The following is a 25071-nucleotide window of genomic DNA, read 5'->3' on the forward strand; positions in this document are numbered from 1 at the left end:
TCTCTCCGTGGGATGCCCACCACTCAAAAACAAAGCGCTGGTCCTTCCTCCCTCCCTGCGCCTGCCAGCATGTCAATCCAAACCCGTGTTAAGACAGGCCCTTGACAGGAAGCATGCTAATTGATGCCACCTGACTCCTTTCTTCTTGGTAATCTGTCTTCTCCCCTTTTAAGTTCCTTAAGCATGTCTACTACCCTTGGTACCAAATGAATATTAACAAATGTTTCCCGCTGAATAATAATCGAAGGGAAGATATATTGTAAAATGTATTTTAAATAATTCGCATAGTGGGCTTCCCTGGTGGCGCAGTGGTTGAGAGTCCGCCTGCCGATGCAGGGGACGCGGGTTCGTGCCCCGGTCCGGGAAGATCCCACATGCCGCGGAGCGGCTGGGCCCGTGAGCCATGGCCGCTGAGCCTGCACGTCCGGAGCCTGTGCTCCGCAACGGGAGAGGCCACAACAGTGAGAGGCCCGCGTACCGCAAAAAAAAAAAAAAAAAAATTGACATAGTAAGAATCCTTAAGTCCTTGGTATATGGGTTTGTCTAAAAAAAAAAAAAACAGTAAGCAGAAGAAATATACAAAGCCATACATCGATACATCCAGTACACAGTGGTTGTCTTCGGTTGACATGGTGGTGGATGTAATCTTCCAGATGTTGTTTTGGACTAAAACGTACTTTTTACCTTCCTTCCTTTTCTTCATCAGAAAATATATCTTGGAACTCTCAGTTCTTGACCTCCATGGGCACAGCTGAATAACGTTAACTGAAAATGAACTGCCACCTTTAGGCCAATGAATTTTTGTTGGTAAGGTCAGAAGCATCCCTTGGCCTACTCTCTCTCTCTCCCTCTCTCTCTCTCCCTCTCTCTCTCTCCCTCTCTTCTCTCTCTCTCTTTCTCTCTCTCTCTCCCCCTCTCTCTCTCCCTCTCTCTCTCTCTCTCTCTCTGTCTCGCCACATCACTGAATTCTGACATAGACTCTCACTAAAATCCCCACCAGCAAGATGACAATGACCCCAAAGAGCGGAAGCCCTCACCACAGCACCAGCTGTCTCCCAGACAATTTCCACGTGGCCCCTGGATGAACCTCAAGACACTCTTCCTGGCGTGTCTGCTGATCCGACTGAATCGCCTCTTTTTTTCCCAACATCTCTTATCCACATTCCTCCATGGTTTCCAGGGCCTGCTGGAGATGAAAAGGAACTCAGTGCCTTAAAAGGGTGTTTTTCTTCTGTATAAAAGGAGATGCATATATGCGCTACTAGCTGGGAGAACGGTAATTCAAGAAGCAGTTGCTACCATGGAGATGAAAGGAAATCCTATGTCAGGTGCTGTCCACTTACCCACAGACACGGACTGGATCCCGCTGCGGTCAGCTGGGGTCCTCAGGGGCTCTGCCCCACCAAGTAACGCAACAAATAAGGTAGCTCTTTAGGTTAAGAGGCTTCGGGGGAATGTTCAAGGGGCCAGCACTCACCGAATTAGCATCTCAGAAGGAGAATAAGGCCAGCGGAGGAGAAAGATGATCTAAGAAATGATTCAAGGCCGTTCACAGCACTGGGGAGAGATGTTAGTCTTCCCATCAGAGGGCCTGCTAAGTACCAGGCAGGATAGTGACCCAGACCTAGATTTAGTCTCAGCATGCCTCAGAAGAGTAACAATAAGGAAAATACCCTAAATGCTTGCATCAGTACTGAATTGATCACCTGCAGCTTTTAATGATCTGTAGCAGTGTGTCCGTGTCTGCAATTAAAGCAAACAAACTTCGGGGGCTTCCCTGGTGGCGCAGTGGTTGGGAATCCGCCTGCCAATGCAAGGGACACGGGTTCGAGCCCTGGCCCAGGAAGATCCCACATGGCGGCCGAGCGACTAAGCCTGTGCGCCACAACTACTGAGCCTGCGCTCTAGAGCTCGCGTGCCACAACTACTGAGCCCGCATGCCACACTACTGAAGCCCATGCGCCTAGAGTCCGTGCTCCACAACAAGAGAAGCCACTGCAGTGAGATGCCCGCGCACCGCAACGAAGAGTAGCCCCCACACGCCGCAACTAGAGAAAGCCCACGCGCAGCAACGAAGACCCAACGCAGCCAAAAATTAAAACTAAAAAAAAAAGCAAACAGACTTCAGCTGTTTACCTTGAAATTGGGTGTTCCTTATCATTTGTTTCTGAGACATTATTGCCCTATTTAAGTGGGTGCTCAGCACAGCAAATCTAGTTGTGAACACCTAGACAGGCCCGTCCCAAGACCAGGGGCAGCTGTGTCATACCTGGGCGAAGTGGGTCCTGGGAGAAAGCAGCAATCCTGTCCTGGGCCGCATTTCGTTTCAAACTGGCATGTACCTGAGCCTAGAAAACGAGACAAAGTCAATCCACAGGTTTCACCACAGTGCTCATCAAACACTTGCTTAATTCCCCAGTGGAGCCATTTTCTTCAACTGACGTGTAACATGGGAGCCTCTCTAGTTAACAAGTACAGGATCATCTTTTGTAACGATTGACGTGGGGTCAGTGGGTGGGGAAGGTTGGATGGAAAAAAGATGAGAGCAGGTCAGGGACCGGATCCTGTAGAATTCTCCTTTCCTCGTCCTTCACCTCTTTTCTCCATCACCTATCTAACACTCTACGCTGACCCTAGGAAGTTTACAGACAAAGATGCCCACAGGTATCTTAATGAAACACTGGGAGATCATAAAAACAGGATGAATATCAGGATACATTTGATGGCATTCCACCTTTCTCTCCAGGTCTAAAGCTGGTCCTGAAATTGGCTTTCCAGGAACAGAGGCAGAAGTTTAGCATAGGACCCAGGGGAGAAAAGAGCCCCCCCTGTTTTTCTATCTGATGAATAAACAAAGGGGAATAAAGCCAGGCTCACCGGCCCTTCACATCTGAATTAAGTCCAGTTAAAACAATGACATAGGGCTTCCCTGGTGGCGCAGTGGTTGAGAGTCCGCCTGCCGATGCAGGGGATGCGGGTTAGTGCCCGGTCTGGGAAGATCCCACATGCCGCGGAGCGACTGGGCCCATGAGCCACGGCCGCTGAGCCTGCACGTCCGGAGCCTGTGCTCCACAACAGGAGGGGCCACAACAGTGAGAGGCCCCCGTACCACAAAAAAAAAAAAAAAAAAAAGACATATACTCAATATTTTGTGTAAGGGGAAAGAATCTGAAAAAGAATATACACACACACACTATATATATATATATATACATGGTGTGTGTGTGTGTATATATATATGTATAACTAAATCACTGTGCTGTACAGCTGAAACTAACACAACATTGTAAATCAACTATAATAAGATAAAATAAAACAACAATGACAAAAAAGTAGCGTTTATAATAAAAGAGAAAAGAACCTTCCAAACTAAGGGAGAGAGAGGTAAAGCTGGATCTGTGTGTTTGCCAGGAGAGGACAGCAACAAGTGTAGTTACCTGCTGACAGGCTTTTTGCAATTTAGCCGGGCAATAAAGCCTAGAAAACACACAGCCTGAGAGACAGCACAGATGATGATCCCTAACCACAGACCTGGAAGTGGAAATATTTAATAGAGGTTGATTCAGTGGAAAACCAGCCGCCCTGGGGTGTATGTTTCTCCTAAGTACTTCTGAGAATCTGCTTTCATGGCTGAGGTGGAGCCCAAGGTGAGCCAGAAACCTCCACCCTGCTCTCCCTGTTAGTTTCCAGAAGGTTCCAGGAAGCCCAGACACCCCTGAGGCCACCTTCCAGGTTTCTGGATCTCAGAACAAACATTCAGAGGCTATTTTTGGCCATAACATTTGGCTTTAAGAAAACTGCCAATTATAAGGAAATACTCGAAGACAAACTATTGATACTCGCTAACAGTACTTCCAAACTACTATGCCCCGTTTTCCTCACCAAAGGGGACTGCAGATGTTGGGAGTCTCCTGGCGGTCCAGGGGACTCGGCAGTCTTTCACTGTCGAGGGCCTGGGTTCAATCCCTGCCCGGGGAGCTAAGGTCTCACAAGCCGCATGGCACGTCCCCCCACCCCCCAAAAATGCACGTGTCGCCAGCCCTGTAAAGGACCTACGCTCCCTCCCACGGAACTTCGTGCAGGACCTGACTTGCCCTGACTGCAGTAGATCCCAGGGCAGGATTATCCCCAGACAGGTGACTACACAGGAGTGGCTGAGTGGGAGTGGAGGACGGGAGAAGCCTCGCCGGTCTCAAAGTACCGTTAAAAACTCCACCCCATTAACCCACACAGGACCCAGAGGGAGACCCCAGGTGACGAGAGTTCTTTTGGCCAAGAGTGAACCCACAGCAGAATCAGAAACTCCAAGCTGGGAGAGCCTGAACCTACACGTGGACAGTGGCCACAGTGCTCAGACTATATACAAAGATAGAACTCGGACCCACAATCTACAGCAACCTGCCCAGAAAGCCAACCCCTTATCTACAATAAACAACCCAGAAGCCAGCCTACGTCAGCCTCGTGAGAGGCAGCTCCCTATCTCTAGGGATAATCCAAGAAGCTAAATAATCACTTCTGCAATAACTGACCCAAGATGTCCAAGCCGCCATCAGTAACTGACAGCTTCCCTAATTGTTGTCCCTGTTTCCAACTCAGGACCAGCCAGAGAAAGGGAGACGTGGCCCCTGACCAAGCACACAGGACACTCCACTTCCGGTCAGCCGGCCTCCAGCCCCCCCAGGCCAGCAGCCTCCAGCAGGGCGGCCCTGAGCCTCCCCTCTGTCCCGCCGTGAATCCTTCCTTCTCCTCGACCCGCCTTGGAGTCTGCCAGATTCCAGGGCTAGTGGCTGACACACACACACACACCCCCGGCACACACACACACCCCCGACACACACACACACACCCCCGACACACACACACACACACCCCCGACACACACACACACACCCCCGACACACACACACACACACACACACACAGCTGGGCATGAAGAGCCTCTGCTGGTCCCCTTTGCTTGGTCTGCATTTATGTTCACACCTTCTAGTTCCTTCCTCCACACCAGCCAAACTCAGTTGGAAGCCAGAGGGCAAGGGTCACAGTGACCGGTGCATAGAGGCATCACATGGGAGGGTCATACACTGGGTCAGACACAGAGGGAGCTGTAAACGTTGACGTCACAAATGGGAGACCCAGGAGAGATGTCACATTAGGACGGGGTCAGGGACAACGGGTCACACCTGTGACATATGGAAGTCACCCACGGGGTCACGCAGGGGCCTCCGGAGGAGCCCTCATCTGCTCCACCTGTCCCCACACAAGCCACCGCCAGGGGCCTCCCATCCCGGAGCCTAGACACGGATGTCAGAAGTTTTGCTCTAGAAACGTCTTCTCTGCCTGTGCCCCTCAGGTGCCCGGGTCCCTTAGTCCCTGAGGCTTTTTACTGTCTGCATTTCCCACCTGCCCAACAACCTGTCATTAAAAACTGTCCACACCCAAGTGTCCTTGGGAAGGTCTTCCTGTGTCCTACAGCGTCCACCCGTGTGAATAACTTTTTTTGGGTGAGATCGTATATTCACTTTGTGGCAAAAAAATCAAAACATCATAAAAATGCGTGTGAAGCATTTGGTTCCCACCTTTGCCCTCTCTGACCTTATTCCTTCTAACTAGTTGTTGGTGTCTTTTATACAAACTATCAGTTTCCGTACATTACTTCCATATTTCACCATCTACCTGATGTCTTTTGCTTTCAGTAATTTTTCAGTCATTTTAGGTCCTTGAGTTATGAAATCATCTTCTGTAAATAATGACAGTAGTTTTATCTGCTCCTTTGCCATGTTTATACTTTTTTTTTTAATTGTCTAAGTGTATGCTTGCTTTTGTCTTTGACCTAGGAAGTAACTTAGAACTGTTTTTTTGGTTTTCTGGCTGAGCCACGCTGCTTGTGGAATCTTAGTTCCCTGAACCAGGGGCCACTGGCAGTGACAGTACCGAGTCCTAACTACTGGACCACCAGGGAACTCCCAGAGGTGTTTTCAAATATCCTAATTTTGGTAAGCTTTTTCTGACTGATTTCTAGCTTCATCGTAATTGGCTCAGAGAAAGTGACCTGAGTAATACATATGCTTTGAAGTTTGTTGAGATTTAGTTTCTATTCTAGAAGGGGATCACATTTTTATAAAATGTTCCATGTGACTCAAGAATGTTGCTCTCTAATTATTGTATGCAGAGTTCTCTCTGTGTCCATTTGATCAACATTGTTAATTTTATTATTCAAATCTTTTTCTTTAATTTTTGAATTTTATTTTATTATACAGCAGGTTCTTATTAGTTATCTATTTTATACATATTAGTGTATACATGTCAATTCCAATCTCCCAATTCATCCCACCACCACACCACGCCCCCGCCACTTTCCCTGCTTGATGTCCATACTTTTGTTCTCTACACCTGTGTCTATATTTCTGCCCTGCAAACAGGTTCACCTGTACCATTTTTCTAGGTTCCACATTTATGCATTAATATACGATATTTGTTTTTCTCTTTCTGACTTTCTTCACTCTGTATGACGGTCTCTAGATCCATCCACGTCTCTGCAAATGACCCAATTTCTTTCACTTTTATGGCTGAGTAATATTCCATCGTATATATGTACCATATCTTCTTTATCCATTGATCCGTCGATGGGCATTTAGGTTGCTTCCATGACCTGGCTATTGTAAATAGAGCTGCAATGAACATTGGGGTGCACGTGTCTTTTTGAATTATGGTTTTCTCTGGGTATAGGCCCAGTAGTGGGATTGCTGGGTCATATGGAAGTTCTATTTTTAGTTTTTTAAGGAACCTCCATACTGTTCTCCATAGTGGCTGTATCAATTTACATTCCCACCAACAGTGCAAGAGGGTTCCCTTTTCTCCACGCCCTCTCCAGCATTTGTTCGTAGATTTTCTGATGATGCCCATTCTAACCGGTGTGAGGTGATACCTCCTTGTAGTTCTGATTTGCATTTCTCTAATCATTAGTGACGTTGAGCAGCTTTTCATGTGCTTCTTGGCCATCTGTATGTCTTCTTTGGAGAAATGTCCATTTAGGTCTTCTGCCCTTTTTTTTTTTTTTTTTTTTGTGGTACGCGGGCCTCTCACTGTTGTGGCCTCTCCTGTTGCGGAGCACAGGCTCTGGACGCGCAGGCTCAGTGGCCATGGCTCACGGGCCCAGCCGCTCCGCGGCATGTGGGATCTTCCCCAGACTGGGGCACGAACCCGTGTCCCATGCATCGGCAGGCGGACTCTCAACCACTGCGTCACCAGGGAAGCCCTTCTGCCCATTTTTTGATTGGGTTGTTTACTTTTTTAATATTGAGCTGCATGAGCCGTTTATATACTTTGGAGATTAATCCTTTGTCCATTGATTTGTTTGCAAATATTTTCTCCCATTCTGAGGGCTGCCTTTTCATCTTTTTTTTTTTTTTTTTTTTTTTTGCGGTATGCGGGCCTCTCACCATTGCGGCCCCTCCCATTGCGGAGCACAGGCTCCGGACGCGCAGGCTCAGCGGCCATGGCTCACGGGCACAGCCGCTCCGCGGCATGTGGGATCTTCCCAGACCGGGGCACGAACCCGTGTCCCCTGCATCGGCAGGCGGACCCTCAACCACTGCGCCACCAGGGAAGCCCTGCCTTTTCATCTTGATTGTAGTTTCCTTTGCTTTGCAAAAGCTTTTAAGTTTCATTAGGTCCCATTTGTTTATTTTTGTTTTTATTTCCATTACTCTAGGAGGTGGATCAAAACAGATCTTGCTGTGATTTATGTCAAAGAGTGTTCTTCCTATGTTTTCCTCTAAGAGTTTTATAGTGTCCGGTCTTCCATTTAGGTCTCAAATCCATTTTGAGTTTATTTTTGTGAATGATGTTACGGAGGGTTCTAAAACCTATGCATCCCATAGGTTTTGGATCATCGTGTTTTCATTGTAATTTGTCTCTAGGTATTTTTTTATTTCTTCAGTGATCTCTTGACTATTTAGTAATGAATTGTTTAGCCTCCATGTGTTTGTGTTTTTTACATTTTTCTCCCTGTAATTGCTTTCTAATCTCATAGCGTTGTGGTCAGAAAAAATGCTTGATATGATTTCAATTTTCTTAAATTTACCGAGGCTTGATTTGTGACTCAAGATGTGATCTATCCTGGAGAATGTTCCATGTGCACTTGAGAAGAAAGTGTAATCTGCTGGTTCTGGATGGAACGTCCTATAAACATCAATTAAATCTATCTGGTCTGTGGTGTCATTTAAAGCTTGTGTTTCCTTATTAATTTTCTGTCTGGATGATCTGTCCATTGGTGTAAGTGAGGTGTTAAAGTCCCCCACTATTATTGTGTTACTGTCGATTTCCTCTTTTATAGCTGTTAGCAGTTGCCTTATGTATTGAGGTGCTCCTATGTTGGGTGCATATATAATTGTTATATCTTCTTCTTGGATTGATCCCTTGATCATTATGTAGTGTCCTTCCTTGTTTCTTGTAACATTCTTTATTTTAAAGTCTATTTTATCTGATGTGAGTATTGCTACTCCAGCTTTCTTTTGGTTTCCATTCTCATGCAATATCTTTTTCCATCCTCTCACTTTGTCTGTATGTGTCCTAGGTCGGAAGTGGGTCTCTTGTAGACAGCATATATATGGGTCTTGTTTTTGTATCCATTCAGCGAGCCTGTGTCTTTTGGTTGGAGCATTTAATCCATTCATGTTTAAGGTAAGTATCAATATGTATGTTTCTATTACCATTTTCTTAATTGTTATGTGTTTGTTTTTGTAGGTCCTTTCCTTCTCTTGTGTTTCCCACTTAGAGAAGTTCCCTTAGCATTTACTGTAGAGCTGGTTTGGTGGTGCTGAATTCTCTTAGCTTTTGCTTGTCTGTAAAGCTTTAGATTCCTGCATCAAATTTGAATGAGATCCTCGTCAGGTAGAGCAATCTTGGTTGTAGGTTCTTCCCTTTCACCACTTTCAATATATCATGCCACTCCCTTCTGGTTTGTAGAGTTTCTGCTGAGAAATTAGCTGTTAACCTTATGGGAGTTCCCTTGTATGTTATTCATCGTTTTTCCCTTGTTGCTTTCAATAATTTTTCTTTGTCTTTAATTTTTGTCAATTTGATTACTATGTGTCTCAACATGTTTCTCCTTGGGTTTATCCTGCCCGGGACTCTCTGCACTTCCTGGACTTGGATGGCTATTTCCTTTCCCATATTAGGGAAGTTTTTGACTATAATCTCCTTAAATATTTTCTTGGGTCCTTTCTCTCTCTCTTCTCCTTCTGGGACCCCTCTAATGTGAACGTTGGTGTGTTTAATGTTGTCCCAGAGGTCTCTTAGGCTGTCTTCATTTCTTTTCATTCTTTTTTCTTTATTCTGTTCCACAGCAGTGAATTCCACCATTCTGTCTTCCAGGTCACTTATCCATTCTTCTGCCTCAGTTATTCTGCTATTGATTCCTTCTAGTGTACTTTTCATTTCAGTTTTTGTATTGTTCGTCTCTGTTTGTTCGTTCTTTAATTCTTCTAGGTGTTTGTCCTTTAATTCTTCTAGGTCTTTGTTAAACATTTCTTCCATCTTCTCCGATCTTTGCCTCCATTTTTTTCTGAGGTCCTGGATCATCTTCACTATCATTATTCTGAATTCTTTTTCTGCAAGGTTGCCTATCTCCACTTCATTTAGTTGTTTTTCTGGGGTTTTATCTTGTTCCTTCATCTGGTACAAAGTCCTCTGCCTTTTCACCTTGTCTATCTTTCGGTCAATGTGGTTTTTGTTCCACAGGCTGCAGGATTGTAGTTCTTCTTGCTTCTGCTGTCTGCCCTCTGGTGGATGAGGCTATCTAAGAGGCTTGTGCCAGCTTCCTGATGGGAGGGACTGGTGGTAGGTAGAGCTTGGTGTTGTTCTGGTGGGCAGAGCTCAGTAAAACTTTAATCTGCTTGTCTGCTGATGGGTGGGGCTGGGTTCCCTCCCTGTTGGTTGTTTGGCCTGAGGCGACCCAGCACTGGAGTCTACCCGGCCCTTTGGTGGGGCTAATGGTGGACTCTGGGAGGGCTCACGCCAGGGAGTACTTCCCAGAACTTCTGCTGCCAGTGTCCTTGTCCCCACGGTGAGCCACAGCCACCCCCCGCCTCTGCAGGAGACCCTCCACCAACACTAGCAGGTAGGTCTGGTTCAGTCTCCCCTGGAGTCACTACTCCTTCCCCTGGGTCCTGATGCACACACTACTTTGTGTGTGCCCTCCAAGAGTGGAGTATCTGTTTCCCCCAATCCTGTCAAAGTCCTGCAATCAAATCCCGCTAACCTTCAAAGTCTGATTCTCTAGGAATTCCTCCTCCCGTTGCCAGACCCCCAGGTTGGGAAGCCTGACGTGGGGCTCAGAACCTTCACTCCAGTGGGTGGACTTCTGTGGTATAAGTGTTCTCCAGTTTGTGAGTCACCCACCCAGCAGTTATGGGATTTGATTTTATTGTGATTGAGCCCCTCCTACCGTCTCATTGCAGCTTCTCCTTTGTCTTTGGATGTGGGGTATCTTTTTTGGTGAGTTCCAGTGTCTTCCTGTTGATGATTGTTCAGCAGTTAGTTGTGATTCCGGTGCTCTCACAAGAGGGAGTGAGCGCACGTCCTTCTACTCTGCCATCTTGCACCAATCTCCCCAAATCTTTATATCTTTTTTTTTTTTTTTTTTTTTTTTGCAGTACGCGGGCCTCTCACTGTTGTGGCCTCTCCCGTTGCGGAGCACAGGCTCCGGACGCGCAGGCTCAGCGGCCATGGCTCACGGGCCCAGCCACTCTGCGGCACGTGGGATCTTCCCGGACCAGGGCACGAACCCGTGTCCCCTGCATCGGCAGGCAGACTCTCAACCACTGCGCCACCAGGGCAGCCCCGCTATTGTTTATTTATGGTCTCGGCTTTTAGCTCTACCCATTTTCATTTTCTTTGGTCCTAGTCCTTGCCTCCCAGATCTTTGTCTTGGGTCATTTTCCTTCTTCCTGAAGTACATCCTTCACATAGTCCTTCAGGGAGGGATGCTGGTGGTTTCATTTACTTGAAAATACCTCTGTTCTTGAAAGATAATTTCCCAAGTATATAATCGTAGGTTGGCAGTTACTTTCTTTCAGTAGTTTGGAAGTATTAGTGCACTTTTCCTGGCTTCCATTGCTGCTGCTGAGAACTCTGCTTCAGTCTAGGTGTTAGTTTTTTTTTTTTTTTTAAATAATCTTTTTTTCCCCCTCTAGTCGTTTTTAAAATCCTTACTTTCTCTACTGTGCATTTCTTTATGTGGTAATATAGGTATTCTATCTTGATCTATTTTCTTTTAAAATATACTATGAGGGCTTCCCTGGTGGTGCAGTGGTTAAGAATCTGCCTGCCAAGGCAGGGGACACGGGTTTGAGCCCTGGGAAGATCCCAAATGCCACGGAGCGGCTGGGCCCGTGAGCCATGGCCGCTGAGCCTGTGCGTCCGGAGCCTGTGCTCCACAACGGGAGAGGCCACGACAGTGAGAGGCCCGCATACCGCAAAAAAATAAATAAATAAAATAAAATATATTATGAGCACATTTTGCCTGGGACTTTATATGCTAAAACTAGATGGACTGTTTGTTTTTTTTTTAATTGGAGTATAGTTTCTGTACAATGTTGTGTTAGTTTCTACTGTAGAGCACAGTGAACCAGCTAGACGGATGCATATATTCCCTCTTTTTCGGATTTCCTTCCCATTTAGGTCACTGCAGAGCACTGAGTAGAGTTCCCTGCACTATACAGTAGTTTCTCATTAGTTACCTATTTTATACATAGTATCAATAGTGTATACATGTTGGGACTTCCCTGGTGGCACAGTGGTTAAGAATCCGTCTGCAAATGCAGGGGACATGGGTTTGAGCCCTGGTCTGGGAAGATCCCACATGCCGTGAAGCAACTGGGCCCGTGTGCCACAACTACTGAGCCCACATGCCTAGAGCCCGTGCACCACAATGAAGAGTAGCCCCTGCTCACCACAACTGGAGAAAGCCCGCATGAAGCAACGAAGACAAAACCCAGCCCAAAATAAAGAAATTAAATTAATTAAAAAAAATAGTGTATATATGTCAATCCCCATCTCCCAATTCATCCCCCGCCCCGCAGAAGGCCTGTTTTGAGGATGTATTTTTTTCAGAGAGAATTTACTTCTGCCAGCATGCTGGGGGTCCTACTGACTGGGGAATTGTCCATTAACTTCTTGACTTGGAGATTTTGGACTATGCCTGTAGAGTGAACGCTGACCTGAAACTCACGTTTCATGAAGTTAGATCTCATGAACTTCTAACCAGATTTAATAAATATTAATGTCTTGGCTACTTTCATTAAAAAATTTTTTTAAAGTAGAACCTGCTTCCGTCCCCTCTTCCTCCTCATTCCCAGAGCTGGTGTGTATAATTCCGATGCACAGTCCAACACGGATACATATTAAGTACATATCCATTAACATGTATAGTATGTGTTTACATTCTTTGTGTGTTTAAAGTTTTTGTGCAGAGGGGGAGGGGCAGGCCTTGCTCCTTCCCAGGCAGATTTTTCCAAAATCCAAATCCCAGCCCACTAGGCACCCACTTGGAGCAATTGAGAGCGTTTCACCAAACGCCGTGCATATGGCATCAGACTGTGTAAACTGAAAAACGCTCCTGTCATTTTTCGCATCTGTACAGTGGGTATGATTCTTTTTTTTCTCATCAGTCAATTTCAGGTTTCGATTCCCACCATGGCTGTCACACAGTTTCGGTTATTTAAAGTTTGTACCTGCCTAGCAACAGTATTCTCATTCCTAAAGAGATTAATATGCAGATCTGGCAGAGGACTGAAATTAAGTGGAGACTAAATAACTTTCCCAGCTACAGTTGATTATTCATCAGTTGCTAAACAGACAGACGTTGAAGAGTGGACTTCTTGAGATGCAGATACACCCACAAGTGTAAAGATTAAAGGAGGGAATAGGAATGTGGCAACACAACAAAAAGCTTTAGAAAAACTGGAACCTGAGTATTTTAAGGACATGACACCAACTTTAAGGAAAACTCAGAAAATCATTATTAAGAAGAGAGAACCATTAAATTTCGGCATCCCAGATGGCAGCACAGGTTTCTCTAATAGCCTAGCAGCTACACAAGATATGCCTTTTATTCACCAATCTCCTGAATTAGGTGACATGGATACCTGGCAGGAAAATACCAATGCATAGGAAGAAGACGATGCGGCAAGCCGAAGAAGTTCTGAGGCAGCAGAAGACAGCAGACAGAGAAAAGAGAGCAGCAGAACAACAAAGGAAGAAAATGGAAAAGGAAGCACAGCGGCTAATGAAGAAGGAACAAAACACAATTGGTGTGAAACTTTCGTAACAAATGTTCTTCAGATGTCATGGTGCCAGTGGGAGAAATAAGAGCTCCACAACCCAAGCAACATTCGCATGGAGCTAAGAGTATTTTCAGAATACAGATACACTGTTTGACTTTAATGCATTCATCAGGCCACCCAGGACACCAGGAATCTCTCAAAAGTCCCTTGAACTCTTAGTGATTGAGACTCAAAGAACAAAAAAGACTTACGCGATAATATTTCCTTCAACATGTTCCAACTGTAAGACAATTGTTTGCTGTAGAGAAATTATTACAAATGCCATATATCAGTACCTTTTCAAGCTGGTGTTTCTAGCTTAATAAATGGGTGTAAATCATTTTACGGTGGGAAACAACTCTCCTGTCTATAATGATTTCCTTCAATGTGCATAATGATAAAATGAATTATTTTAAATATTCTTTTGTTTCCATGATTACCTGACCTAAATCAGACAAACCTTTAACTTCTCATTTCTGTTGTCAGAAGCTGGTGTTGACGTACATTTCCTCTAACTTGAACTGGCACTGTTCATGTTTGATACAACATTAAGGAATTTGGTAATTTTGGTTTTCAAGAAAATGACATTAAATGCAATAATATATCACAAAAAAATAATATATCACAAAAAAATAAAGTTTTTGTGCAAAAAATTTTTTGCGGAGAAAAAAATTTATTTTATTTAGTAATTCGTTTTCTGCTGTTGTTTTTAATTTACGAGAATTTTAAAAGAAAATAAATGCAATAATGCTGCATACATTTGATATTCTATTAAAAATTTAAAAATCATGTTAATTTTTTGTTTCATGCACAGCTCATGTACTCAAACCTGACGGTAATAACATACAGAAATTTCACTGACAATATGCAATAAAAATTATTCAAAGTGGCAGAGCAAATCATTTTTGAGAATCACCTTCACCGTGTTTTCTAGTAACCGCCATAAGATTAGCTCCTGTAACCGGATCATTCTGTGTCTATCTTTCAGTGTTCCTTTCTCTTCTGAAGGCAAGGGGAATTGAACAACTGTGGGGGAAGAGTGGATCCTGGGGGTTTTACTCTTTTTGCAGGAACCCAGAAGGGTCTTTTTACATCGTTATTCACAAAAGTAGCGGCTGCTCCCTTTGGACCTAAAATCCACCAATTCTTCCAACCTGATGTACGTGCTCACCCAGGACTACCATGCTCCCTGCACCCTCACCGTCCCCTTCAAGGAACCCCTTGACATGTTTTTCCTTTCCACGTGTGAATTCTCTGAATGCACAGGTGTGCGCCCGGAGTCAGCAACAGAGACATTCATGGTTCAATGGATAGCTTACACGTCTGAAGCAAGGCCCTGGAGCGACACCCCACGGTGGGCTGCAAACTGAAGGCAGGACATGGTGGTAGCCTCCGCTCCCAAGGCGAAGGGGAGCGGGCCCTTTATAGAGGGAATTACATCAGGTGGCCTCATTAGTTACCAGGGAAACCAGTGGAGGGGCAGGCCCCTCACCGCCCTTATGGTAAGCTGTCACCAGCTGGGTCCTGGGCATAGGGGTAGGTGAAACAGGCCCTGGCCGGGCAGGGGAACGTGCAGACAGCAAGAGAACAGCCATCTTGCGTGGCCTGGCCATACAGCTCCTGAGACCCCTGATTTTCTGCAGGCCCCCTCAGCAGATCTGCTCCTAGCTTGCAGCCACAGATACTAACACCAGAGGCTTAAGGGCTTCCTGTCATTTAAGATTCCAAACGCTTTCTTCTTGTCTGGCTCTTCTGCCCACATAGGAACAGGGCCGGTCCTGGTCTCCGGGGACAGCCGCGCAAGACCGCGCAGGAGCGGGCTCGCCGCCCGAGCGGGTGCGACCGCCGTCAGGGGCGAGGGCGTGGAGCGCCTGCGGGGAAGCCCGGTTCTCCCCTCCCGGGGCATCTCGGGACCGCGGGGCTGCGCAGAGCTCGGCCGTCGCTCCGAGGCCCCCGTAGGCTGCCGTCCCCGCGGCGGGTGTGGACGCCCCCCCGCGTGTGCGAGGCCGCGCCCAGGGCCCGGGGGAGCACGAGCAGACCCCGCCGCCGTCCAGGCCCCCGTGCGGGCTCCACCTGCGGCCAGACCTGCGGACGCGAACGTCCTGCCGCGTCCACGTGCGGCCGAGCCCGCGGAGCGGTCAGATGAGGGCCACCTGCGGGGTCACGTGCAGAAGGCGCGGCGCCTCCCGGGGCGGGGGGGGTCCACTTCCCGCCGGGACACCCTCCGGGGACGAGGTCACCCGGGGCTGCGGGGTGGGGGCGGGGAGACGGGCGGGGCGGAAGGGGTGGGGGCGGGGAGGGGCGCTCCAAGGCTCGACGCACCGCCCCCTGCCGGTCCTGGGAGGAGCTGCGCGTTTATCAGCCCTATGTTCCCGCTGGGAAGAAAAAGAGTGGGTTTTCCGAGCAGCTGACGGGATAATTAACCTCCGTGAGGCCAAATCCCTCGCGTGGGGCGGCCACTCCGCTCCTCACGAGCCCCTGCACTTCAGAAGAAAAAAGCCGGCTTGACCCCGACGTGACTTGAACACGCAACCTTCTGATCTGGAGTCAGACGCGCTACCATTGCGCCACGAGGTCACAGCGAGCGTGAGCGTCCGTGTCATTAAAGGCCTCGCTGAGGCGGCGCCGTCGCGCGGCCCCGGAGACGCAGGCGCTGTCTCCGCGCCGCCCGCCCCCACTCGGAGGAGGAGCCGGCCGCCACGCGCCTGCGCGACCGGGGGAGGGGCGCCGCGAGCGAGTGCGGGGCGTGGCCGAGGCCGGGGCCCCGACTCCTTCCAGAGACCCCCCAAAAAGAAAGGGGGGTGGGCATCTCCCATCGCCGGGAAACTAAGGACTTAATAAACGAGCTTGATAAACGCAAGGACTTGACTATTTTTTTTCACTTTGCAAATCAGCTCACTGCATTTGTCAATTTTTAAAAACTGAAGTATAGTTGATTTACAATGATTATATTTAAACTATAAAAATAAACATTGTCTTTGAGGAAAGCCAGAACAGCGCCTGGAAGAAAATTAGAATCTTTGACCATCCACCATCCAGACATAACCACTGCTAATACTTCCATGTGCGGTATTTCTTTTTGCAGATTTTTACCGGCTACATCCACATCCCAAATATGTTATGGACTTTCAGCTGACAGCACACATCCGGAAAAGTAGCCATGAATTTTCACAGAGGGCAAATACTTGTGTATCCGGCGCCCAAATGGAGAAAGACATTAGCACCCGCCCCTTCCAGTCGCTTCAAATCCAATTTTGAGATGAGATTATATTGTACCTAACATTTTAATATTCTCACTTCTCACTGTACTGTCCGCATATTTTAGTTGATATGTTTTCTAGCATAATGTTAAAGGGTCCATTGTCCACCTCATGGGAGTCCTAAGACCCTGCTTCTGGATAGTACTTTTCCCTTTTTATTAAATAAGAAAAATAAAACTATTAAATAAGGGAGTAAATACGCTTTTAAGTAAAAAAGCTACTAAGAAAGAAAGAGCGCTATCCTGGTCTGCTTAAGAACAAGAAGCATCAATTAACTCAATAAATACAACACCCGCAGGGCCTGGTGTTCTTTAGAGAGATGGTGCCGCCCCGCCTTTGCCGTCTGATGCTCTCCGTGAACTTGGGGTTGGGGGCAGCTGAGATCGCCAGAGCATCTACTGTCTAACAGGAAAGGAGGCGCGGCTGCTTCTGTGTTTGTGGCCACGTGTGACACTAGCGGCATTTGGAATTGACCCCAGGGCTGTTAGAGAAGCAGAGGCCAGGAGGCTCTATCCCTGTGCTCCCGAGGGAAGAGCCAGCCAGCTCACAGCATGATTGCTGATGCCATGTCCAGATTCCAAGTAGCGACAGACCAGAGTCACCTCCTTATTGCTTTTGGTGGCCCAGGGGTGACGTGGACCCTGACAGGGGGCGGGGGGAGGAATGGGGGGACCAAGCGAGTGGAGGCAGTGAATGAGGTGGAGTCCCCAGGTTTGGATTCACCTTCAGGCTGATCACACACTCCTTTCCCTTCTCCCCCCGCAAGCCCTCCAGCCTTGGCCGCACAGCAAAGTCACTGTGAGGAAGAGCCAGTGCCCTTCCCACGGAGGCCAAGGGCCCAGAATCCACTGGGAGGAACGCCTCACCCACAAGGAAAGACCAGAGACGCTCTTGAAATCCTGCTCAGAATTTTGGATACACACGTCCCGGCCCCTCTTCTCCTGGGATGTGGAAGCAAAACCTGATGTTTAATTGTGCTGTGGCTGCACCCCTACAGGACAGTGTGGTGACGCAAATGGACAAAGGGATTAAAGAGGTTGGTGCAGGTAGTGTACAGGGACCCCTTTGGAAAGTGAGAGCCCTGCCTGCCAGAACAGACCAGAGTGCAGCAGTGCAGGGGTCATGCAGTTGTGCAGGGTCACGTCGTCTTTTGTGGTTTTACTGCTTTTTGAGTTTTTTTGGGCCGTGCAGCATGAACCCGTGCCCTGGGCATTGGGGGCACGGAGTGTTAACCACTGGCCCGCCAGGGAAGTCCCCCAATTTTTGTTTTTCAAAATACTGAATTTTAAAAATTTATCTTAACTCCTGAGGTTTTTGGTGTCCCTACCCCCGGGAGAATGCCTCACTCACCTCACCCTAGTTCCGGCCTTGCTGCTCACCAAAATTCTGCTGATGCCTAGAAATCGCAAAGAACTGCTTCCTTATTTTAGGTCTAAACACTATATTACACCAAACAACAAAAACAAAACAAAACAACTCCCCCCCCCCAAAAAAAAAAAACCACCCACAGGGCTTCCCTGGTGGCACAGTGGTTGAGAGTACGCCTGCCGATGCAGGGGACACGGGTTCGTGCCCCGGTCCGGCAGGATCCCACATGCCACGGAGCGGCTGGGCCCGTGAGCCGTGGCTGCTGGGCCTGCGCGTCCGGAGCCTGTGCTCCGCAACAGGAGAGGCCACAGCAGTGAGAGGCCCGCGTACTGCAAAAAAAAGAAAAAAAGATTGTTCGTGTCAAAGTTGTGCTTGTAACGGCGAAGCCCAGGAGCCAGCTGGACTGTTCCATTTTACAAGCTCAGTCTGGATTTCCAAGCGAATGAGCAGGGGAGCTGGCCTTGGCAAGTGCCGGCATCTAGGAGCTACCCGAATAAAGGGATGTCGTACTCAGACTCTAGGAATAACTGCCGTGGAGCAAGGATGCTGGGATGGAACATTTAAATTGTTCATTACAAATACCGGCAGCCAACGTTGCGTAACCCGGAGCCCCGGGCCGAGGACAGGACTCCTCCAAGCTGTGGCCTCCTGATTGACAAGAAAGGCCAGTCACAGCCCGTGACGAGAGATGGAAGCCCCTGGCCGCCGCACAGAGGGAAAAAACTGCAGATTTGGGGAGAATGGAAGAAGTTTTCACATATTGAGGTGGGGGGGAAGTCATTCTGGTTATACACGAGCTAACTCGAATTATATGCTAACCAAACAGCCTGTGTGTGCTGTCCAACATATACTGCACATCTGCTGTAAAGAAAAGGGTGCACTGACCGGAAGTAAAGAATGTCCATATTAAAAATAAAGATGAAATGCCTCCCTTTCTGGGACGCCGGCGCTGGTTTCTCCTTTGATGGTAAGACTCCCTTCACAGGTGCCAAGGCCACCCTGACTCACTTTGTATTTGCTGGTCCGTTTTTTTTGAAGGAATGTGTCCCTGACTTGTTTGATGTTGTTCGTTCTGACAAGATATAAAACTGCGCTGAAAACCATGCTTCTCTGTAGCAGATCCTCAGAGCTACTGAGAGCCTGTCTCCCGGGCTACAGTCCTCAGTTTGGCTCAAATAAAACTCTTTTCCATTCCCATTATAGTTTGGTTATTGATTATTTGTGTCAACAGGGAGTCCGTGAACTTCAGGCATTTAGATTTTCGGTTTTTTTGGTTTTTAAAAATTTTTTTTTATTTATTTGGCTGCCCTGGGTCTTAACTGCGGCATGTGGGATCTAGTTCCCTGACCAGGGATCAAATCTGGACCGCCTGCATTGGGAGCGTGGAGTCTTAGCCACTGGACCACCAGGGAAGTCCCGACGATTTTGTTTTATGCCAGGTTTTCCTCCTTTGCTATGTGCCTCAAAAACCTTGATTAGGAAAAGAAACCCTCCCTTAAGATGGGAAAATCCAAGAGGATTACAGTTGGAAAGTCTGCACCTCCCTGCCTGTCCTTCCCCTTTTAAAGTTTCTGTGACCCTATTAGGTTTTGGTTTTGCTGAGGACATACTTCAGTATAAACCCGAGTAAGTTTGGCTGGGCTCGAATGTCTTCAATGATCTAATGAAAAGGTTGCCACACTTGTTCGTGGTCAGAAGAGACTGGGGCAGTGTGGATGCCCTTTACCTTGGATAAATGGAGAGCCAGAAGCAGAAAGTTCTGTCTGCAGGGTATCGGCTGTGGGTGTACCTAGCGAGAGACAAGGGTCCTGTCCAGCTGGTCCCCACGTGACAATAAATGTGACTTTCTCAACTTTGCCCCATGTGACAATGTTGGAGATGTTTTTCAGCCTAGAGATCTTGACTCGGCATTTTACTAAACCCAAAAGCCCTGCTTGCTGTCACCCGCCAGATGCCACTGATGGCAACTGGGGGCTACACACAGAGGTCTCTCGATGGCAGACAGGACCCTGTAACTCCATCAACAGTCAGAGGAAGACAATGCCATGTTTTGGGGACTAAAACAGCTGTCTTCCAACATGGAAGAACTATAAAAGGGAGAGCCGTTTCCCTATTCATCAGAATTTAAACATGGGCTTAAACTGCCTTAGACAAGAAAGGATTACTGTGGAAGATTCCCTCTACCAAGCAGGTGGCGAGCATACCAGCCCCGTCCTCGCCGCCTACTAACTGTGTGCCGCTGGATAGGTCACCTGACGTTTCTTTGCCCTACAGTCCTCAATTCTAAACTGTGATGTAACCGATCTCAAAGGGCTGTTGGGAAGGACAAGCCAAGGAATGCTCTGGAAATGGGTTCCAGAGAGCACAATGTTTTGTTTCCTAATTCTTAGCATGTCTACTAGGCTTCCGCGGACATGTCAGAATCTAGGACTTCGGAGTTGCCAGGGCTGCCCAGGACTGTGGGGCAAGATGTGACTTAACCTACTTCTAGGCTCTCTCTAAGTGCGAGTAGTAACCAAGCCTGCTGTCAATGCTTACACCAGAGTCGCATAAGCCAGCAGATGGCTACGGCACAGCTCCCTTTTCCACTTTTCCTTCTGTTGTTTCCCCCTCTCCTTTCTCTCGAATATATTGTTCTTCTCTGATTAGGCTTTAACGGAGTCCAACCGAATCACCCTAATTGCATCCCCAGAGCAGCCAGTGTGATCTTGGACTATCTGATGGATGTGTAAATTGGGGAGGCATCACCACAAAACGACTCATAAACCTACAAGTGGCCTGGAAACGCAGATCTTTGCAATTTTATCACTTTTATGAGGACCTACTATGCCCCTGGCTCCGTGGTAGGTATTTTATGTGTTACTTCATTTAATCTTCACAACCAATACGCTCTTTAATTCTTCATTGGACTTTGCCTTCTTTGATGGTTGAATGGTCAGGCCCCATAGATGGCTGCTCTCTTGCTCTCTGTTCGTCCCCTGCCCACCCCGGCCCTGCCTCACCCCTACCTTATGCGCGTGATTGCCTCCCCATCTTAATCTGAAAGTTTAATCAGTAACTATCCGCGTGATCAGCCTGACCCCCAGCTAATGATCGTTCTAGCCCTCGGACTGGAGTGGCTCCAGTGTGTTCAGTCATTGCCAGGAAACATCGACCCTCATGATGGTTGCTAACTCAGAGCTGTGCGAGACCTGTTCCTTCAAGCAGCTCCCCCATTGACCAAGGGGTGCTTCTGACCTCATGCTCCGTAAACCTGAGAGCTCTCCTCCCCACAGTGAAGATTGCCACCGTGTCCTGCCTGCCCTGTGCCGTACACAGTGGGGTGTCACTCCAGGACCTTTGCCTCTGCCGTGTAAGATTCCCCGTCCAATAAACAGATGCCTCTGTGGCTGTCTCCTGGCTCTTTCTTCCATCTTCACCGCTGGGCAATTACAAGGACTGCAGGACTGAGGTGTGCAGCCCAACAACGGTCTTTATTCATTTTTCTCCATTTTTTCTCACGTGAAATAACTCCCTTGGAAGAGCCTTGTGTTATTTTTTAACTTTCCCAAAGAGATTTTTCTGCTTTGGGCTTCCATTCATATTTTGATAGTATAAGGACTCTGCCATTTTTACAGAGATATTTTCGAATGTTTAATCTGTTGTTCAGTCTGTTGATATCTTCTCTTCCTGAAGGGAAGTGTTCCTAAGAATAAAATAGGAATTACTATAGGCTCCCGAACTCTTCTAGAAAGTCTGGCCGAGGACTGAGGTCCCCATCTCCCTCAGGAGCCAACCAGCCAACCAATCCTGGGGAACCTCGGGAAAGAACTGCGCTCTCCAAGCCTTTGAGAGCTGGGGGCTAAGCCCTATTTTGAGCTTCTGACATTTCTTATCCAGGAGGACATCCTGTCTGCACCTGTCAAAACTTTTAGACACTCCCAAGACCTAGTTCCTGGTTCTCTTCTTCAGTTTCCTCTACAGGCGGGACCCTTCTTTTACTTCCCACACTCTCAACTCAGTTTCTTTTATGGATATTTCCAGAAGTTCAGTGAGGTCCAGAATAAGTTTGTTCCAAGGCTCTAGAGCTGTCCCGCTGTTCCGTTTGTGCCTACGGCGCCCGTCCTTCCCAGGGCAGTTCTGCTCCAGGCTGCGCCCCCCTCCTGGCTCCCCGGACCTTCACGAACGAGGCCAGGAGGGAGGCAAGAGCAGGTGCGAAGGCAAGGGTGGGCCCGAGAGACTCAACTGCCGGAGGCAGCGGCCCGGGCCTGGACAGGCGGTGGGCGAGGGCTGGACTCAGCTGGGCGCAGGCAGGACGCACCTGCGTGACTAGCACAGCCTCAGGTGCACGAGCTCGGCTTTTAGCCCCGCCCTGCACCCGGCCGACCAATCCCGCTGCGGCTCCACGTGCGTCACAATGGAACGTCAGTGACGTCATGCGGCCCCACGTGACTCATCCCGGAAGTCCTCCCAGCCTGCCCTTCACCCTCCTTTCTGCATCCCGAGGACTCTCCGCCTCTGTCCAGTCCGACGTCACCAGGTTATTGTTAAACTTATCATTGAGTTTATCGAGGCCTATTGCCCCTGAGGCCGCAGATGAGCTTACTTAGGAAAGCTGCAAGGGGAATCTGAGAGCGCAGGAAATGAGGTGCTGTGCCTCAAGGTCCCCTCTTACTTGCTGAGCATGGATTTTGTGAGCTCTTAAACGTGGCGCATGTTGGCTCCTAGTGGAGAGTGAACACTGTCCCCGCCGAGTGAGTAATTAAGGCCGGATGAGAGTCGCAAGTGTTGCCCCCGAAGGCCCTAACCCTCTCCGTGTTCCCAAAGCGAAGTCCACGAAGGGGTCTGTGTGAGGTGGGCAAGAGGTGCAAGTGGTCACGGAAACGTTTCCTGACGCCCCCTGACTGACCCGCTGCTCCTTCCCGCCCCGATCCATCTAAGGCACTGAGCTGGAGGACTTCCTGCCCACATCCGGACAGCGTAATCGAGGGGCTTTGGAGCTGGGCTGCCTGGACTGAAGTCCCCACCTGTCACTGGCTCTCGTGGGTCGAGGATGTGTCTTAAACTCCCTCTCGCTCTCACCGTCTACATATAAAGAGGAGCCTCACTCAGGGCTACTGGGAGGTTAGCGTAAGAACCAATAAAGCACTCCAAACATACCTGTGCTCTGTCAGCTTTTTTATGATCTACTGCAATATTAGAAACAGCCCTGGGTTCACGACTTTGTGCCAAATGACAGCCCTTCTCCCTTGATTCATCTTGTCAACGTCTTCATTCAGAGGTGCCATTGGCGGGACTCGTTCACGTTTGCCCATCTTCCTCTTTTTAGAGGTGACAGGGCAGATGTACTCACTCAAGCAGCTGCTGCTGGGAGTGGTGGGCTCAGACTGAGGACGTCCTGCGGGAAGCAGGCGAGTGAGAACAGATCTGGGAACTTGAAGATGAATGACAAAAACGTGCAGCTAGGGCTTCCTTGGTGGCGCAGTGGTTAAGAATCTGCCTGCCAATGTAGGGGACACGGGTTCGAGCCCTGGTCCGCAAAGATCCCACATGCCGCGGAGCAACGAAGCCCGTGCGCCACAACTACTGAGCCTGTGCTCTAGAGCCCGCGAGACACAACTACTGAGCCCACGTGCCACAACTACTGAAGCCCGCGGGCCTAGAGCCAGTGCTCCACAACAAGAGAAGCCACCACAATGAGAAGCCCGCGCACCGCAACGAAGAGTAGCCCCTGCTCGCCGCAACTAGAGAAAGCCAGCACGCAGCAACGAAGACCCAAAACAGCCAAAAAAATAAATAAATAAATTTATTTTTTTAAAAAAAGGAGTTACACCTCTGACAGGGAAGCTAGATCCTATGTTAGATTCCTAGGGCTGCCGTAACAAAGAGCCACAAACTGGGTGTCTCAAAACACAGACATTTATTCTCTCACAGTCCTGGAGGCCGGCAGTCCAAAGTCAAGGTGGCAGCAGGGTTGCTCCTCTCTGGAGGCGCTGATGGAGCGTCTGTTCCGTGCCTCTTTCCCGGCTTCCAGGGTTGCTAGCAATCCTTGCCTTGTAGCCACATCCCTCCCATCTCTGCCTCCATCTTCATGAGACATCCTCAGTCCTGCATCTCTTTCTCGAATATCCCCCTCCTTTCTCTTATGAGGACATCAGTCAATGGAATTATGACCTACCTTAAATCCAGGAGGATCTCATTTGAGATCTTTAACTGGATTACGTCTGCAAAGATCCTATTATTTCCAAATAAGGTGACAACTGAGGTTCATGGTGGGCATGTCTTTTTGGGTGACACTATTCAACCCCTTACAGACCCATCTCTTGCTTGCAGACGGCCTGGGTCTCTGCCGTCCTGCTACAGACTAAGACTTTGACTTTGGGCATATTCCGTAGCCTTCCTAATCTTTAGTTTCCTCACTAGTTAAAGGAGGTATGGTCTTTGTCTGGTCTGCCTCACTCACTCAGCCTTTCATTCAATGCATTTGTGTTGAGCACCTTTTAGACACTGGCCTCTATACATCTTGACACCTCATGTGATCTTTTGGGCAAAGAACAGAGTAATCAAGGTGATGCCAGCAAGATAGCAGGATAGGAAGTCTCAGCCCTCATCCCCAACGGGGACATCAAAGTAACGCTAGAAATACCAAAAGATCATTATGAGAACTCCAGAAACCAGCTAAGAAGTTGCAGTACCCCAGGCAAATACAAAGCCAAGAACAGCCACATTGAAAAGCGTAAGAAGAGCCATTTCACTTTATCTGTGATTGCCACCCCCGCCAGGCCAGCACAGCTTGTACCTGGGGTGCGGGGTGGGGTGTGGGGAAGAGAACATGAAATGTACGTCATCATTCCAGCTTTCAGAGGGCTGCCCGAGGCACTGGTTTCTGTCTCTCCTGACTTGAGGGCTAACAGAACCAATGCAGTTTGGATGTCTGGAGGCTGCCAAAAGCAAGGAGGAGTGAGGGCAGCTTTCCGCAGCACCAGAGGGCCTGTGGTACTGCAGACAGAGGCCAGGGCAGCTTGGTGTGATCAGAAGATGCCCAACTTCGTAGCTTCTCCCCCAGGAGGGAGAGAGAAGGGCAGAGCACGAGTACAGCATTCTGGCTTTTTGGAGATGCGCCTGAGGACTGCTATCTA

General features: G+C 48.3%; 1 non-coding gene and 2 pseudogenes across 1 annotated transcript; 1 reads left to right on the forward strand and 2 right to left on the reverse strand.

Annotated features, from left to right (window-relative positions):
- The window catches only part of LOC115855777 (receptor-binding cancer antigen expressed on SiSo cells pseudogene), a 111211-nt pseudogene extending 97205 nt beyond the window's left edge, over positions 1–14006 (forward strand).
- LOC115856169 (multidrug and toxin extrusion protein 1-like) lies at positions 959–5669 on the reverse strand (annotated as a pseudogene).
- A 1824-nt stretch (positions 14007–15830) lies between the features above and the next one.
- Positions 15831–15902, reverse strand: TRNAW-CCA (transfer RNA tryptophan (anticodon CCA)). The gene has a single exon. It is a non-coding gene; the product is annotated as a tRNA-Trp (tRNA).
- Between the last annotated feature and the right edge of the window lie 9169 nt (positions 15903–25071).

Source organism: Globicephala melas, chromosome 20 (assembly GCF_963455315.2).
Source record: "Globicephala melas chromosome 20, mGloMel1.2, whole genome shotgun sequence".
In the NCBI taxonomy this organism is placed as follows: Eukaryota; Metazoa; Chordata; class Mammalia; order Artiodactyla; family Delphinidae; genus Globicephala; species Globicephala melas.